At 40.5% G+C, this 3796-nt stretch overlaps 1 pseudogene; it reads left to right on the forward strand.

Annotated features, from left to right (window-relative positions):
- Positions 1-216: 216 nt before the first annotated feature.
- On the forward strand, positions 217-1122 carry LOC107738792 (uncharacterized; annotated as a pseudogene).
- The last annotated feature ends 2674 nt before the right edge of the window (positions 1123-3796 follow it).

Genomic DNA, 3796 nt, shown 5'->3' on the forward strand with positions numbered 1-3796 from the left:
GAATAGGTTGTTTGCAATCACGTGATTCTGATGACGCGCGAAATGCAGCTGGAGGGCAGGAAGTGATTTTTCTGGGAGGTGCATAAGATGGCGCTCTGAACGGTTGACTTTCCCGATCTCTGCTTTAGATTGCTCTTTTTTTTAAGTTAAGTGCCACTTTTCAAGTTTGATTTTGGCTTAATTTGCTAAGTTCTTGTACAGTGTGAATTTGGGAAAATGTCAAAGTCCCAAAGGAAAAGGAAAAGGAAAGACTTGCTAGATCAAGCTGTTAGAAGTTTGGCAGCATCCGATGGTGTGATGCCAAGCTCCGAGCTTATGATATCACCTGAAGGTAGCAATTTACTGATTGACATTTGTCATGATTATTCCACTCATGTAACTCCATCACTTTCCTCTGCTGCTGAAGATTTTCCATCCTCGCCTGTGACTCCAAGTAAGCCTCCATCCAGTAAACGTGGAAAAACGGAAAAATCCGGTGACGATATAATATCCACTCTCTCTGACCTGATTAACAACAGGGCGGATGGTATGGAGAAACTGATCAACAACAACGCTATGAGAATAGAAGGTCTAAAAAAGACTGTTGATTTCGTTTGTGCAGAGGTAAAAGACTTGAAGATAAAAATGACTAATGCAGAGAAATGCATTGATGAAGAAAAACGTCGTCGCAGCATGCTCGAGAACCGCATACGGGAGCTGGAAGGGTACCACAGGAGATGGAACCTGAAGTTGTATGGAGTCCCTGAGAAAGCAGATCAGAACGTACGAGCGGAAGTTATTAATATTTGCCAGGAGGTGCTACCTGAGGGAAAGATCAAGCTTCCAGATGTGATCGATACTGTTCATCGCTTAAGTTCAAAAATGCTCACTGACAAGCCGAGGCCTGTAATTCTTCAATTCACCAGCAGAGTGCACCGTGATGCAGTTTGGAAGGCTGCTAGAAATAACTCGTACCTGCGTGATAAGAAACTACGTTTTGCTGAAGACTTCTGTGAGGAAGACAGAGAAAGGAGAAAAAAGCTGTGGCCTGCAATTAAAAGTGCGAGGGACGCAGGGAAATAGGCATACTATGTCAGAGCCCGAGCATTTGTTGAAGGCAAAGAAATCATTCTGCCACCTTGAAGTGTGTCGTCCTGAGGCTGGCTAGTCCAGGATCTTTTGTTGCAGATCGGCCCATGGTTTTTGTGCCTTAATATCCTTTTAAGTATAGTTCAAAACCTTTTGTCTGGAACTTGTCAAGATGTTATATGATAAGTTGGTTCACTTAACACTGACTCTTGTTCTAAGTGCAGAGTTTGGGGTGTTCCCTTTTTTGTCCTAAGCTTTTGACGTAAGGTCATTGCCTTTTTGTTTCTGCAGTTCTTTTATATATTTATTTGTTTTTGACGTTGTGGTCTTTGTTTTCATTAAATGTCAGGGGTATACGGCATACTGTGAAAAGGAAAGCTTTATTTTTATTTGCGAAACAACTGAAGCCTGATTTTTGTTTTTTCCAAGAATCCCATTCATCTGTTAATGATGTAAAATTTTGGAGATCACAATGGGGAAATGACCTTTGGTTTTCCCATGGAACTGAACGCTCTGCAGGAGTTACTACTCTAAGAAATGCATTTAAAGGGAATATATTACACTCGGACTGTGATTCATATGGACCATTTTTGTGTCATGTCATTGATCTTAATTCAACTTTTATTATTATGGCCAATATTTATGGATTTAATTCAAGGTCTGAGAATGCTAGTTTTCTTGAGTTTATAGAAAGCAGACTGCTATACTGGCTGAAAAAAATCCCAAACTCTCTGCTTGTTATAGGTGGGGATTTCAATATTGCAATTGACAGTGCTCTTGATAAATGGCCTCCCGGCCGACCCTCATCACTTAATTTAAAATTTAAACAATTCATGGAGAGACTTGATTTGATTGATGTCTGGAGGTCCAAATTCCCTAATACTAAAGCATTTACCTGGAGCAACAAGGCTGCTTCTCATTTCTCTCGTATAGACTTTTGGCTGATCTCTAATTCTATTGACATTCCCAGTACTTTAGTTGATATTCTCCCAACTCCCCTAACTGACCATAAGGCTATCTATATAAAAATTAAGCTTTCTGTAAGCACTTTAAATTCTATTAAACCATCATATTGGAAGTTAAACAGCTCTCTATTATCTCATAATACCGTTAAGCTTAAAATTAATTATTTCATTAACCATTATTGGAAAAAAGCAGTAAGGGAACGCTCTTTTAGTAATAATTGGGAGTTACTAAAATTTGATATTGGTAAATTTATGAGAAGCTATGGGAGTGCACTAGCCAAGCTTAGGAAAGCTGAGGAAGAGGCAGTAATTAGTGAAATTGCTGTCTGATATGACTGATTATTTCACACTTCGCTTTAATGCACAAAAGTGCATGTGATTCACTGAGCATGGATGGCTTGGAGTGCTAACAGGTTTGCCATTTTATATGCTTATGAGTTGGGTTTATCAGTCTGAGTTGAGATAAACATTGTAGACAGTTTCTAAAAGCAGACTTTGTCTGATAAAGTATCAGAGTTCATTTGGAACTTTAGAGTTCATTTTAGCTAACGGTATCTACCTGCAGCCTGCCATCAGAGAAAGTGTAATTGTTGCTGCATTCACGCGCTCCTCGGATGCTCTCATTAACTGAGTTGTGCTTTTAAGTCGGAATGTGAAAACAACATGGACACTCGCGTTACTACAAAGATGTGTTGGATTTGTATTATTAGAGCTTTCCGACTTTCATGAATTTTCTCAGTCTGGATATTGGCACCGGGTTTCGGTACCCAACTCTAATGATGAAACCCTGAAAGAGCTATTTGGCCAGATGCTGCTGTTGGGGGAGGATCACCGTCCCTTCATGGAGTTTGTTGATTACACCTTGTGGGTATGCGCATCCTCCCTCACCGTGGGAATCATTGAGAACAATTCCACCATTAGCGCTGCCTCCCTGGCACATGTTCTATCACCAGCAGTTATTTCTCCTACCACTCCAGTTAGGATTCATCAGCCCAGCACAGCAGGAGAGATCTTCCGCCATGGACCAGAGTTCGATGCCCCAGCTTGACACGTATATTGCTCAGGAGCTAATTAGACAACGAAAAACAGTCATCGACGAGATTGGGGATTATGCACGAGGGACATGGTCCCCACGCCGAATTCACATCTGATGCAAGTTTGTTGAACCTTGAACGTGTGAATTTGCTACATCAACTAATATTAACTGCTTGGTTTGGAACTGATCTCAGAGTAAGCGGTGCTCATGCATCGCTGCATTATTGACAATATACCTTTTATGCCCATGAAATGTTACATGTTAATTAGTTTTTGTTTTGTTAATGTGGCCGTGCTTAAGAGCAAGATTCAGACAAGATCAGCCCACTCCATATGCTCCAGAGGAAGAACAAAGCCTTGTCACATCAGGCTAATATTCATGTCTTAGTCTTTTTCTGGATTTTATTGGCAACATGCTTGTTGCATTAAGCTTATCCAGGTATTGGCAAAATTGGCAACTTTGAAGGTTGCGGTCCTGACCAAATTAATTTTCTAAGTGATTGGACTTAGAATTTGTGCTTGATGGACAATGAAAAGGGAGAAGCACATAGTGTTACATTAATGTAGGAACCCAAATCATATCCAGATATCACAGTATCATAAGTTTGGGGTTGGGCTTTATTGGCTTGGGTCAGAAAGCAACCACCTACCACCCACCACCCACCCAGAACACCTTTGTATAGCAATGTCAGGATTTAAGAGAAAAATAATCCAAGATCAGATACATG

This window comes from Sinocyclocheilus rhinocerous, unplaced genomic scaffold (genome assembly GCF_001515625.1).
Source record: "Sinocyclocheilus rhinocerous isolate Xijiao unplaced genomic scaffold, SAMN03320098_v1.1 scaffold2990, whole genome shotgun sequence".
Classification (NCBI taxonomy): domain Eukaryota; kingdom Metazoa; phylum Chordata; class Actinopteri; order Cypriniformes; family Cyprinidae; genus Sinocyclocheilus; species Sinocyclocheilus rhinocerous.